Source organism: Bombus huntii, chromosome 11 (assembly GCF_024542735.1).
Source record: "Bombus huntii isolate Logan2020A chromosome 11, iyBomHunt1.1, whole genome shotgun sequence".
Taxonomy (NCBI): domain Eukaryota; kingdom Metazoa; phylum Arthropoda; class Insecta; order Hymenoptera; family Apidae; genus Bombus; species Bombus huntii.
The window spans coordinates 8,955,620-8,970,666 of record NC_066248.1 but is presented as its reverse complement, the minus strand read 5'-3'; the positions used below and the strand labels follow the sequence as shown (position 1 = coordinate 8,970,666).

At 40.3% G+C, this 15,047-nt stretch overlaps 1 protein-coding gene across 3 annotated transcripts in view; it reads right to left on the bottom strand.

Moving 5' to 3' along the window:
* LOC126871382 (LIM/homeobox protein Lhx9) overlaps nt 1-15,047 on the bottom strand; it is a 416,377-nt gene that overhangs the window by 215,350 nt on the left and 185,980 nt on the right. For all 3 annotated transcript variants that reach the window (XM_050630130.1, XM_050630132.1, XM_050630133.1), the window contains exon 4: nt 3,199-3,231. The gene's annotated coding sequence lies outside the window, so the exon portion shown is untranslated. The remainder of the gene's footprint in view (nt 1-3,198; nt 3,232-15,047) is intronic.

Genomic DNA, 15,047 nt, shown 5'->3' with positions numbered 1-15,047 from the left:
TTCAGATTTGTTTCAAAGTTTATTAACACAGTGACATCGGTATGCTGCCGCATGCATGTACTTTCATCTGCCGCACAATTTTGCAAGGTAAGTGTGTAAGTGGAAAATGCGACGGCGCTTGAAGAAACAAAAAAACGTAGTTTCACGTGTGTCGTTGGCAACGCTTGAAAAATACAAGACGTTGATTCACGTTCCCTGGCGTAAATGTGTTAATACAATCACGATATCTCATATCGAATAGCATCGAAATTTCAACAAATTTTACTCCACTCGCATAACATATCTGTAAAAGTTTTCCACGAGATGCATGTAAATACACACATTGAATCGCTGTACGTACAACTTTACATAATCTTCGATTCCAATTTCCCATGGAAATATCATTTTCCGCATGTTTCATGCGTATACGTAAAACTTTACATATTTCCAGGAGAAATTCTTAAGATTATTTTACTCGGATTGGGCGTCGCTCTTAATTAACGCCTCTATGCCGATTAGACTACTTCTAATAATCACGATACCGCTGACACTCCGTATTTCACGTTTTTAATGATCCCATAAAAACTTGTTCCCTCGTTGGCACCGAGGAATTTTCAAAGAAGGCAGAAGAGAAAGATAAAAGAAAGTCGTGGCAAAGGGAGAAAGAGGAGACAAGAAGCATCCGATGATCGTAGTACGTGTCACCCAATCAACCGGTTGCCCCCGGCGTGGCGAATTAATATAATTTATGAAAATGAGCCCCGCCGTCGATAGCCCCTTGATTCTCGCTGGCATTCGAAAGCCTCGATTCGAGGGGCTCGGTCGTGTATACAGGAATTCCGCATCTAACTTTCTCGGATCGTTCCAGGATTTTTCTTCCTTCGATCGTCTATTTTGCCTCCATCTTTTTCCCTTCTCTCGATTGAATTGGTTAAATTACTTTAACGGTCCAACTAATTAACGCACGATTTCTAAATAAATGGAAATTATAATTGAAGGAATAAATGTTAAGCAGTTCGTGGATCTGCATTCTGCATAATATCGAATATCTCCGAAGCAAAAGAAAAAAAGGAAAGAAAAGGGCAAAATTGCAAAGATCGTATTTTGTACTTTGGGATTTAATCTCTCTACAATCCTGCGATCTTTACAGTTTGATCTTCTTTTTATTTCAGCAAACAGAAAGGATTAGTAAAATTTAAAATGACGTTTTAAGAAGACACCGAATGTATAGAACGTATAAAGGAGAAATTTTGCGTATCTAATAGATTTCTATCCTACAAACTGGAACAAAACTCGAAGTTATAATGAGAAATTTATCTTGAACACAGTTTTTATTTTGTAGAACATGTCGATCAAAGTCTATCGCGGCTATGGCAATACCATGAAACAAAGGGTTAATAAACATACATATGCCGATAATTTCACGTACCGCTAACTCGAGATAATCACTGCTTAAGAGAACTTTTCTTTGGAATATTCAAAGGAACAATCATGACGTCAGGTTATCACGCGACTTCGCCGGAAACGCGTAATTTTTCCTGCTACTTAGTGTTCGATAGCAGCCGAGTAATGAATAACAGAACAAAGAAAACTTGTACTTTCAGATCAGCGATTGTTCCTAGTATTATATCAAGATATACTATATACACACATAAGATTATACGGTTCCGGTATTTAAACGCACGCTTACGTCCATTAGTCTGTTTCGCTCGCGAATCGAGCCACGAATCTCGCGCGTTTCGCAATTAGCACCGGGTGTCTGGAACGAAAGGGAACGAACTGGTGGATGGAATCGGACACCGGTACGATTCGCGAATCTGCATTGCAGATTTCGACCACTTTCGTCTCGATCGTGCGACTCGTTTTACGCCGTTCCCTGTGTTTTGCTCGAATTCGAGCAACGGAAACGAATATAGAACTAAATTGCGATAATGGAATATATCTCCATGGCAGTTTGCATATAACGAATCTTTTCTTCTTTTCTTTTTCCTTTTTATGTAACTGTTATATTGAAATCGTCCAAGGAAAATAGAAATTCTACACTAAGGTGGTTTCTGATAACGTTTTCGTGGAAAATAACTGGTGCAAGTTAGCGATTCATAATAAAGAGGAGGTTGTTCGTTCTACTCTTATCAGTGGAATTTATTGCTTCCGAAGTGTCGCAAACATAATACGAAACACGCAGTGGCTGGCTGGCTGTTGCATAAATTTTCGGACGATTCATTGCGACCCACGGAAAATGGACAAAGCTTTGCTTCACTTAACGAAATGTGGCTAATTGAGAGAAGAAATTTGAGGAGAAGTTTACTGAATTCTAGAATCTGCAGTGCTTGGTAATCGAATGAAAATCACAAGGAAAAATATCTTTCTTGTAATTACAATAATATTTCATAAATGATAAATTATTCTTGGCTGTGCAAGTCATTATTAAATAAGCAAGCTATCAGTTATATATTACTGTTCATAAATATTAAGATATCTGCTGATCTTGCACATGGCGTAATAATTTACCTAGGTCATGAAGGAAATAATTAATCGAGGATTATCTATTAATAAATGTAACGATCTTTACATATGAAATTCGTAAGTGTGAAATTCGGAAATGTGTTTCAGATTCTTTCAGCTAAAAATTACTATACATCGTAAGGATGCGATCGAGTTAAATTAGAGCGAACGATGAAGAACAAGATGACATGATTTTGTACTTGAGGAGGTTCCGCTCATGGTCGTCGCGTAGCGCGTTTCAAGGCCGAGGATAACTACGCAGAGTGAAAGAGCGAAAGTCAGGGTCCTGGTGACAAGGTGCCACCACCCGACAATAATTCACAATGATCGTATCGAACGAAACACGTACTCGATATCAAACGGTCGATTTGACTTGTTTCCAGAGTGCAGCGAAATAGAACAGAACCGCCTTATCTTCCGCATAAATTTTCTTTATCAACTAGACGTTCTCCTAGCGTTGAAACAGAAATATTGTTGCTTAAGGTTGTTCCAACATGCTAATTTATGAAGGCTAAATGAATTTGGGTTAGAAAGAATTATCGATTTCGGTTTTATTCCTGAAGGACGTTTTTCACAATTTTTCTACGTTACCAAATATGTACATACAAAATGCAAGAGATATGGAAATATTCGAGGGAAAAGTCTCTAAATATCATTGCTTTGATTATAAAAATAATATATTCTAAAATGATATGAAACATTTTTTTCACTTACCGAAACGATTGCTCGTCGATACTGTTTCCGGCCCTGAAACACAAACAAAAAGAACTTTTATAAATACATTTTAAATGGAAAATAAATTTTTCAGAAATTAAAAATACACGCGAACCTTAATAAAATATTCGAAAGCCTACATCGATCATTTCAATTTGAACCGAAACGAGAGGTTATAGAATAATACATAGAAAGAAACGTCATCGAAGCGAATCTTTCGAAGAGGTCTCGAAAGGAGTTGGAACGATCGCTAGAGGGTTAGAGGCAGAGAAACGACTATGAAATGGCATTAATTATTTCGTTCCATCGAACGGGAGAGCGGTGCCGTGCGCGAAACGCGCAGTAGAGGCACGACGAGCGCAACGAGGCGACGAGTTCGAAATTTAATTGGCCATAAAGAAACAATCATTATGCAACTCTCGGATCTCGCTTAAGTGGTTCGTGTCGCGAGAGCCAGCTTCCTACTTACCGCTAAACGAACCGTGCATCGATAACCATCGATAAATCTGGAGATGCACTTTGTGCTCTCGCAAACGGGCGACAACGGCACAAGCGTTCTACCCAAACCTATACATATAGCTGTGTTCGTCTCTTCCTCTATGTCTCTCTCCGTCGTTCCTTTTCATCCCTTTCATCCATGTGTTTCTATATATACGTAGAAGCACGCGTATCTACACGTGTATATCGGTACAATACTGGCATGTTAGGCCAAAGGAGATCCTCTGTACTCTATACTACTCTATAGACAAGGCAGAACGTTTGTCTCTGCGTTTCGCGACATTATTAATTGCATCATTATCCCGCATCCGACTGTAACCCAAACAAATGCTAATCGGCCATAAGTCCTGGCCATTAAGCTTTGTATAGACTAATACGAGCTAAAGCTCGAACAACGTCTTCTCCTATTATCAACGTCAGATCGATTTAAGATGTATGACACGAGCTTCAAGCGTGAACGAAACGAAACAAAACGCGGGAGAATTACATAGTTTCTGGCCGGATTTGTTGCGTTTGCCACGCGGTCGATACTCGATGAAACGGAGTGTGTGGCAGCATCGAGCCGCGGCATCGAGATTTCAATAATAAATTCCCGTGCACGCGTCGCGAATAAAAATCGACGCGGTCACTTTGTGCCGGGCTTTTTTTCCACACGCTGATTTCGCTTCCATTGAAAGAAAGGGAGAGAGAGAGAGAGAGAGAGAGAGAGATATTTATTGGCACTCGATGCGCTGCGAATATCCGCAGACTCCTGCGCCACATCGAAGCCGTAAAGACGAATCTACGTTAACGATCGGGATAGCTAAGAGTCGTCGAACTATCTTCATTATTTTATACGGCTTTTTAAAAGCAATTTGTGTGGCTATGTAAATTCGCAAATGGAGTTTGCAATTACGTGCAGTTGGATTTACGATTGGCTGATCCGTCGATTGTAACACAGCGTTATCAATAAGGCTATTATCCTATCGTCGGGATAATTATAAACTGAATTCAACCCGTCGAATCCGCTTTCTTCGTTCGTTTTCCTTTTGAACCCTAGCCTATTGAGGAAGCGCAGGAAAAATTGAAACGTGACTCGCTAGCATGATAATTAACGCAACACGGCCTGAATCGTCCGCTTTCGCGTATTCACCGGTCGCTTTCATTTCTATAGATACAAATAATCCATTGAAAGGTGTCTTTTTGTTTCGATTCCTCGCCGAGACCGATTCAACCTTCTGTCTTCTACGAAGATCGCGTGGAAATCGAGCGATTCAACGGCTCATAGGACTCGCCAGATACCCCGCCTTCCGTCGCTTTTCTTCATTTTCGAAACAACTAGCTACTTTTATTTTTTATAAAAATGCTTTTTTATAAATTGAAATGATTTGTAAAATATTAGAAGAAAAATCTTCACATAGATATCTCGTCCATATAAATTTCCAGATCAGCTTCAAATGTTTCCAAGATCAAGACAATCCTGACGTCTCATAACAGCGTTAGTGAAATTTTTAAACGTTTTATATAAAACACGTACAATATATGTACATGTATATAAAAGTATTCTACAACAATTATTTAAATATTCATTTCGTGAGTCACGCGAAGTGACTTTAGATATCCTGTGCTATTGTCTTAAATGAAATCGATGCGTGTAAACTCGTGACGCAACATCCATTTTTTCATCGTATAAATCGCGACACAAAGTGTCTTGGAAACGGCGCGTCGTCTCTGCATCGCGACCCTTCCTCTCTCCTCGTCCATACATAACAGCCATTTATATTTCCGTCTTTCGTGTAAGTAGCTTTATTCGAAAAAGCACATTAGACGACCACGTCGCATCCTCTTTCGAATTGGACCGGATCCAAATACGAGAATCATCTCTTCTGCGCGCGGCTTACGTCCCAACGGATATAACGTGGTACAGTGGAAATTTGTGACCTTGGCATTTAGCGTCGTCCCTCGCGATTCGTTCCACGTGATCCACGTTCGTCATCTCTATCGATTTTAGCTGATACTTATCCTTGTTTTTGAGTGATTGCGCATTTGATAAATATCGTTTCGTGCTATTTTATCGTCTGTCCTCTGGGATAAAGTTAATCATCGTTAGAATGATGATCGTAATTATAGAACTACTGCGCAGATCAGTTTCACTCATTACTACCATAAGGGATATTTTATAATATTTTCGCATATTCTGTTCATCGTTGTTCTTATGACTTTTCCATAAATGCAGAGACACCCGCAACCTAATTATCATAATCCGAGAATCCAATAAATATTTTTACATCTTACATCATCGATTACTTTCTAGTAAGCGATGTGTCATTCGTTTTATCACGTCGACGGGATAATCCGTAAGGCAGCTATCAACTGAAAAATCGGAATAAAAATGAAAGAAACGGAGAAGAAGAAATTAAGGAGAAAAATGCAAAAGACGTATGAATGTAAGCGACGGATGGCCATACACGGTGGACATAAGTCCGCTGCAATCGCCTCTCGAATCAGCCTCGGTCATGATTAATTTATACCCGGAGACGAATGTAAATTCATTATAACCATAAAGTATAGCTAATTGGAAGCGTAAATCTTAAGAGGATGGACGGTTTGCAATTACGATCAAAAAGAGAGGCGAACGAACGTCCGGGGGAACTATCAAAAGGTAGTGAACTGCGCGCGCGGCATTTACGAGGGCTTTTCAAAAAATTCAGCCCGCACAGCTCCCGCTGCGTCGTCTGCAACAGGCCAAACGTACGGTTATTCCGTCCGCTTAATGTTAAAGGGGGCATTAATGTATAATTTACATTCGGCCAATTAAAGGCCAATTAGATACGAAGCGTTTCACTCGCGGAAGGGGGATGCTATAAAATGGCGTGTGTGTACGCCCTTTTGGAACACCGTCGCGTCGTGGCTCCGCATCAACCGGTGCCACGCTTTGATGTCGACCTTTCTCGAAAAAATTATCCACCGGTCGCCTTGTTACTATGTAAATACCCCCTCCCCTTTTTTACCTCTTGCTCTTTTTCTCTCCTGTTCAACCCCGTCTCCCTTATTTTTTCTTTTTTTTTTTTTGTACATTTCAAACGTTACCAAACGTTATCGTTGTCCGGTCGTTCCTTCGGCAACGTTTTGCTCTCTCGAATAAATTTATACGTGCCATCGCGCGGATTTCACAGACCAGAGGGGGACCAGATGAAAAAAGAGCGCGCAGGGTATCGGGAGAAGGGGAGAAGGGCCGAATAATTAAATTGTAGCAATGCAGCTGCTGGACTGCGCTGTAAAACTGTGCCGCGAAAAATAACGACGTATCCGAATTGCAAATCCGCTACTCGCGACCGCGCCATATCGCCGACTCGCGTTATCGCGTTTTCAGCCTGTAACGCGGGTTCGATGGATCGAGATGCGAGTCGCTGTTAGGGAACTGTTGCTCGTTCGCTGCTGCAACGCTATAAATGAACCAGTGCTTGCATTTAAGTAACATGCTAAATCGATAAGTTCTCGTTACGGGACAACTTTGTCGAAATCTTTGGTGCTCTGTACGAAAGTGAAACTTCGGCACGGAAATTCGTGTATCAGAGATATCGTATTGGAGATGTTAATATTTAAACAGTCCTCCGATTTCTACGGCACACATAAATCGGCAATTTAGATAAATCTACGATTAAGTCATCAAATTTGAGAACTTTCTGCCAAATGTACGTGTAAGAAACTTTTCTTCCCTTCAAATCACTGATAGTCTAAATCCGCAAATTTCTGCGACTAAGGTACGAAATTTCAAAGTTTGATTTTAATACTTTATATCGTGTATTATTAGTTCAAATAAACACAAGAAATTCTTTTTTTTTGTAATATTTGAAACATTGAATATAATACATAATAATAAAACATTCATAATTTTTTATATGTAATTGCAAAATACTTGAAGAATCTGATATTGTAAATCGTAAGTAGTAAATCTGGATTCACTTTGTAGTATACATATATAGTATAGTTTTTAGTTAGTATAGTTTCACCGATAATATTCAATCAAGCAAGAGAAAATCCTGCCCATGCTTTATCCACGAAGAAACATATAATATCACGTCAACCGTCATTAAAACGCCAAGAAAATATTCTTTTTCCACATCAGCATCAGACATCGCGATCAACGCATCGTTTGCGGAAAATCAATTTCCATAAATCGAGACGTCCGTGGATACGGTTTCGGGATGGATTCGCGTCTAGCAGCAGCTTTACAACGGTAAATTAATTCACCCTGGTAAAAGTTACGCGGCGGCGCAATCGTGGGAATGTAAATAAGAAGAATGACCGCGCGAGGATGGACGCTTTTATTCATGGCCGGGAACTGTTTAAGCGGCTAACTGTACAAATGAGAGAAACAGGAATGAAAACGCGGATAAGGCGACCAGCGTGGCGAGCGTAGAAGAGGAGGGGATGTAAAAAAGGCGTCCTCCAACGCCGGCGTACCGTGGAAACCTGTCCTTAATTGATAGGAAATTCCTTGGAGCGCGAGTACCTGCCAGATTTTTCAATGTCCGTAACAGGTTGAAACTGGATACTTGGCGACGATTTGTAATCCACGCGTCTCAACCCTGTATCCTCGTCAGCTTAGCGACCAATCGCTCCAACGTCCATGCACGGATTCGTTCTCGCGTTATTTCTTTTCTCGTGTATACGATAAATCGCGGCCGACTTCGACTCACCGACGATTTTCTTCCCTTTGCGTGTGGTATCGCTGCCTCGTTGTCAATCGCGATCTACAACGTGTGAAACGCCATTGCGAGGTTTCGCGCGTTTTTCATCGACAACGCGGTGATTACCGGACGCGACTGTACTATATGCAGCTTTTTGCTGCTGGAGTATGTAGGTAGTTCTATTAGAGACTCGAGGAGCTGTTGATGATACAGGGGACGAGCTTCTTTTTGTGAATTTTCCATTAGGAGACGGATGCCTGCGTGGTTCGATGCATCGCGAGTAAGTCCCTGAATATTTTAATAAGAGCACGACAAATTTGCATTCGTATTAAGATTTTTTTAGTGACTCCAGTTTGAGGTTTATTTATAGCTTGTTAAATGCTTGTGGTGAAAAAATAGCGGCGGGTTATCGCGTGCAACGTGCAACCTATCGATCATAGAAGTTTGAAATAAATTTGGGATGGTAAAGAAATAGCAAATATTGATTGAGACGGATAATATTGTGAAAAATATCTTGGAACTTCTGAAAAGAATGACGTACACGTATATGGTTTTGTGTAGCTACGTTACTACCCTAACGAGCTTTATCCATATACGACTAGAAGATATTTGTTTACCACTAAATTTGATAGTGCAATTTCACCGAAGCCTAACCACAATACGAACATTACAGAGAGACAAGAAGAAGCCACAACCAGGTGATCACACGGCACAGTGTTGGCGATTGCTTCGACAGATAATTTTTCGTCGTGGCGAAAGTAGGGCCAACGTGTCGGTAAAACGCGCGCCTGTGCGCACGCGAGCTTTCCAACGCGGCGCGCTGTTGGCAACGCACGCGGAACAGCCATAAATTTATCAGGAACGCGAGAGTCCACGCGATATCGGGTTAATTCCCGGGCGGTACGACACGGCGCCATGCTTACGTAGGTGCGTGCGCAATTAACGACAGAGAGGCGAGTATAATGAAGACCGGTCGAGTACTGTCCAGGAACAGCTGCGAACGAAGGCGAACAGTGGGTTGCCGTGTCGGCCTGAGAGAGACGAGAAAGACCAGTTCATTAGCGACACTGGCTAAGGCCTGCCTCGGAGACATCTGTTTTATTTATTCCCTTATTTTTCACCTTATCCGTCTCTGCTCGCCCCCTCTCCTCTCTTTCTGTATCTACGAACATAGGTGGCTACACGAACCATGCTCTTGTATGTTTAACGATTTTGATCAACCAATGACGATATCTAGCTTAGGACAATTATAGAAGCCAGGTAGAAAGTCTGTCAGATGTTGAGGTATTTGATAATCCTTGCTAAGTGATAGAAATGAAGGAACTTTCTTATTTCTGAAATTTTCAAATCCTTGTTTGATTCGTTCGAAATCAGATTATGTGTGTCATACAGCGAAATCTACACCTTATAATCTAAACTTGAGATATTGGAACATTCCAGATATTAATTTCATTTACATTTAATGAGAAATAGTTTGTCATTATTTCATTATTCTCGAAAATGAATACCCTGAAATTTAGCTCTGTCTCCATAGTAACCAATGTTAACTCGGTTAAGAAAGAATATTATTTTCAAAACGAAGAACAAAGTGAGTATTTTGAGTTCAAGCGAGTTTACGATCAGAAATATCAGGACATTAAAATGTCTACTCCTAATGGGAAATCGTTTACTTCGGGATCAGTCTTGAATGGATTAAATCGATCGTAGCGTTATCTGATACAAGATAAAGGGAACAAATGACACCTGTTAAGAGACACTCGAATATCGATGCAAATCCAAGTTAAATGAAATGTAGGAAATGCAAGTTAAACGTAGAAAGTATCGCGAATAGGCTCGCGGGAGACAAATTTCCCAGGCGTTGGTCCTTTCCCGGTGGATGGCGACCACAAAACCGCCAATTTTCCCGATCGTCGTTCTCGTACAGAGAGGCGGGTGTAGGCCAGCCTGGCGAGCAGACAGGAGTATACGGAAGAGCGGGCGAGCGAGCGAGCTAGCGAGAGCACGTCGAGCTGCCGAGCGACAACAGGTTGAATTAATTGACAAAGATAGCATTTTCCGCGTCGACGTGGCTACCTAAACGCAAATATTCGATTGCGCCCCGCTGGTTCTAGGGTCAGCCTCGGTAGCCAGAGGACAGGGAGGAGGCAGCAGGGTGGATCAGAACGGCGTAGAGAGATAGAAGCGATGCTGGATGGAGGTGGAAGCTAGGTGAACACGCTAGGTGGATGGTCAGGGGTGGGCCCGCGGTTCGGTTGATCGAACACATTTTAATCAATTCCATTAGTCCGGCCTGTAACCGTCCACACGGATATTTGACGGTGCTCGTGATGGTAGCCCGAGTGTGCTGGGCTGTTTGGGTGCGCGTGCTCGCTTCTCTTCTCTTGCACGATGTCTATGTGTGCCTCTATGTATTACGCGTATGTGTAGCACCATGTGAAAGCGTATGTGTGCGTGGTGTGTTGGCAGCAGGTAGAGAGACCGATAGGTAACCGTACGGTCCCGGCCGGTTTACGAACGGCGAGGGCGTCGGTCGTTGGTTCGCCAGCGACGTCATCGTTTCGGTTTACACGCGCCAATCATCGGCCGACTAATTGGTCGGTACTCCGCGACCGATTCCGCGCTCCATCGATTCCACGCGCCCGCACCCACTGACACCACACCCCTGTCCAAATCACGCGCGTTTTCCCTGAGAATATATCGCGATTAATGGCGTTACCACGACGCGCATCTACCGATCGCCAACTCACCCTTCACAGCGTCCCTTCTCTTCGTAGCTTTCAGATGGACGTCGACATCTCTATCGATGCACTGGTTTACACTGTTCAAGTTATTACCCTATCGCTACAGGAGATGAGCGTACATGATTTATTCCTAATTTTTTGGTATACAATACATACATTTATTCTTTTTCTTTCTCTATTTTTATATATTCGATAGGAATACCCTGGATACGGTATGAATATCGTGACGTAAGGGTCGAGTTTATAGTGAAAATGTAGACTATTCGTAGAATAAACACGATAGTACGCGTGTTGCCTAATCATCGCGATCTCGCCGCGCGGACCATGGTGAACGTGAATATGTTCTAAATTAGATACACGATGGAATATATCTACCGTAACTTGAGCCTTCATTAGGTACTTGTTTGTTAAACGTTGGTAAACCAATATGTCGTTAATGAGTCGATATCTGGCGATGAATACACGGGAAAAGGAACAAACACGTGCTACGCGTACTCTTCAGAACACCAAGCTTCGAAACGTGCAACGAACAACAGAAAGCATGGACGTGGTATAAGATGTATACATATTATCGAACTCAAAGAACTCTGGCATTGGTCAGACGTTGAAAGTTCCGATCGTAAAGACAGGATATAAAATGCAAGTGAATAAAAGTCGACTTCTCTACGATCGATTCGACCAAGTAGGAAGAAAACAAAAAAAAAAGAAAAAATAAGATTAATCCCGTTGACGTAGAATAGTTCTGGAGGTAAATGGTAACAAAGCTGATAGAACGTAAAAATTTTCATACGTCGATTCCGGCCAGCGAGTACGATTGATCTTATCGCGGAACGATAGCTCTAAAAACGTAAATTGGATCTATTCAAAATTTCATTTTTCCGACCCGCCGTAAAAACGGCGGATAAATTGAACCACTAAAAAGTATTCCTATATGTTATCGTTTCGCGTTTTACAAGTCCACCGTCCCATGGTGTAAGCTTATTACGCGGATTCGCCGCGCGACCCGACCACAAGTATCATCGAGCAGGATCCATGAGAGAATACGGACCGGTCGAGTCACGGTGCCCAGCTACCTATTTCTAGATATTTACGTTCGATTATTGCTGCAATTGAAACCAGCTGCCGTGATACAGACTCACATTTCGCTTTAGCACTCTTGACACGCGGCGCAGGGTGCAACGAATTTTGATTGACGCAAATGAATAGGTATCAACGTAGCTTATTTGTTAGATAAATGCAGAGAGAACTTTGTATCGTTGAAACCAGATATCTGAAGAAATTTAAAGTGACTGTGACAGAGTAATCCAAATTACTGAATTTCTAAGTTTTTAGAATCAATTTTTAAATTTCTAAATCTTCTTCAGCCTTCAATTTTCCATCTTTGAAACACTTAACTCGCAGTTTATTGATCTTTATAACGAACAATAACAGATATATCAAAGTTCTTGGCAATAAAGATACGAGAGTGTTAACGATCAGTTTTTCACATCTGTCCGTAACATATTCCGCATCACTTCTTCGCCTTCGCGATAATTACTTTGATGTCAATTTCAGTGTACGGTCAAAGTAACCACCGGCTCACGAGAATTCGTGATATTTGCCTTTTAATTACACGCCAGTCAGCCACATCGAACGCGCCATTGTAAAATATATATAATATATCGTCATGGAGAGTTTTTATTGAGTATCGAGAGTACATGGAGAGTATTTACAATTAACCGAGTAAAACAGTCGAGGTTAACCTTTTAGGCTAATATGACATATAGGGATACGAACCGCACTGCTTTACCGCAACGGTGGTTCCGCATACACGCGTCTGCTTTGTGCAACATGATGGAAACTTTACGTTACACGTTCGTTACACACTATCTATTGATGGCCGGGCAAGCTAAATGAACTGACGGTTCATCGGTGAACGGCGGCGTCGGCCCAGCTTCCAACGTAATAGAGGGAATATTAGGGATTTATTCGTGCTGCGGTGATCCACGAAAATTCGTCAACGAAAGTGACCGTGAATCTCTTTCGATTAATCGATCGCTATTAAATATCAAAGTCCTTTGGAATTGATCTTAATTGAAAACTATGTAATTAGAGTCAATTCCACTAAGTGAAATATTAATACTTGAATTAATGACATTAGCCTTTTTATGGGTTTAAAAGAATCTTTATCTTATCCTAATACGTAAGGAATATACAAAAAATGTTCTGTAATAAATTTTGTTGAAAAATTATGGTACAATACGTTTCTATCTATTCGTGCCTATTAGCTTTCTAATGCTATGATAATAATAATACAACGATTACTTATTGACACATATTACAATTTTTATTCACGATTTTGTAATTAAATTATATTTTGTCAAAAGTAGGTAAGTGTCTGGATACTTTTGAGCCGCAACTTTGGTTTTGTTCAACAAAATTTTTGTCCGACAAAAGGTATCCGACGTAAATTTCGTTAAAGGGGACGAAGAAGTTGGAACTGTGTTTCGGAGTTGAGAGCGTGCGTCACGTCGCAACATTAGTTAATATTTTTGCTGGCCGCTTCAAAGAGGCCGCGGCATGTAAATCCTTCTATTGTGTCTAATCAAATTATTTGTCGGTGTTTCGTAACCTTTGATTCGAACGATCGCTTGATTCAGAAACACGTGCATGAATTACATACTTATACACTGTCTTTGTTTCTCCCATGTTCTTTCTTCTCTTTATTTTATATATATATATGTAGATTATATATATATATATATATATATATATGTATTTTACGAGTTGCCTTTGTGGCCCCATAACCGCATTCGCGTTCCCGGCGACCGTGATTTAATATGGAAATACCAGAACATGCTATAAAACTGATCTTCTGTTACTGCAGAGACTTCACTCTCGTTCTTGATATTCTATATAAAACTGCAAATAATACCGGCTGTTTCTGGAACCATCTATCAAACGCGTTTCCTTTTTTCCATCGCTTGTAAAAATGAGGCTTTTCATTCGTATTCATTTCCCACTCGGACCCCAATAAAATTCTAATTAACCGCGTTCTCTAGAATTAACGTTAGTCTGCTCCTTTTTTCCATCAACCTTCCGACTGTTTGCCGCAATTATGTGGATTTAATTCAATTTTTCGTAGATTTTCTTTCTTTCTCTCGCTACTTAAAATTCGTGTAAATATTGAAAATGCTTCTTTTATCAAACGAAATTAACTCTGTACTTGTAATTTATTGCGGTTTCCATTTGTTCTTATTTGATTTTAAATTTCCGGCAAATCACTAGGAACAATTCTAATAGAATATCACAAGGCAAAATATGATAAGTAATAATTTTGTTATTATTCTACCTGAAAATTAAGTATCTATCATTTAAGATATGATAACCAATACTTTTGACAAAGATATCGATTATTTGTTGATTTCATTATAACATGATATGCACTGCTCTTAGTTGCTAGATTCTCATTAATTCATACATTTTACTAACATTCATGCTAGTGTTCCAAATCGGCCAATGATACTTAAAAGCTGTAGCCCATATTTTAGTAACCAATTTTTTTTTTAGAATATGATTAATACGTAACTAAATAAAGTAATTTCAAATTGCACGTTTTTCCTGTATATTTTACAAATAGGAGAAAGTCGCACCTTTATAACCTTTATCTTCGTGGCTAAATATACAGACGGAAACAAATACACACACCGCACGTTATTTTAAAAGCGAGACAAATATTTTGTTACAATTGAGGCAGTAAAAATGGGAATTCGTATTTTTAATATCGCTCGGCTAATATTTACTTAACACCTAAAATATAAAAATACATAGGAGAAAAACATCAGGTTTGCGCGCTAAAAGATACTAAATTCCACTATTCCATAACGGAACACTTAAACATCCTGTCGAAAATCGTAACATCCGTATTTTTCATTCACTATATAAAAATCAACCAGCA